Source organism: Orbicella faveolata, unplaced genomic scaffold, assembly GCF_042242905.1.
Source record: "Orbicella faveolata isolate gen_17 unplaced genomic scaffold, um_ofav_v1 contig_34, whole genome shotgun sequence".
Lineage (NCBI taxonomy): Eukaryota > Metazoa > Cnidaria > Anthozoa > Scleractinia > Merulinidae > Orbicella > Orbicella faveolata.
This window is the reverse complement of record NW_028301563.1, coordinates 19842083-19842500: the sequence shown is the minus strand read 5'-3', so window position 1 is coordinate 19842500 and position 418 is coordinate 19842083.

Here is a 418-nt window from a genome sequence, read left to right as displayed (position 1 = left end):
CAAACTATATATGGTACATTTTGCGAAACTTTACTTTTGCGCTACCATATTGCTTCATGCACATACTGCACGCCTCAGTTGTCCCTAAAATAAAGTTAAGAGCGTGCAATGGATGATAATTTGGTTCTTGAATCCTCTGAAGTTTGCTTTCCATATGATCACTGCCACCATTATTCTACAATCGCCTAAGGTGGCTGAACACAGTTTTTGATACCTGTGTTTTGATACCTGTTTTTTTGATACCTGCTGAATCTTTGCTGGCCCTCAAAAAGTTGAGAACTACCTAAGTGCTTGCGATAACTCAAAGGCTTCTACGGGTCGATTATCTTTAAAAAGTCGACGGATTCCATTGACAGTTTTAACTGTAAGTTTGTTGACCTTGGACGCGTGAGAATCTATGTATCTGTTTGGTAGAATC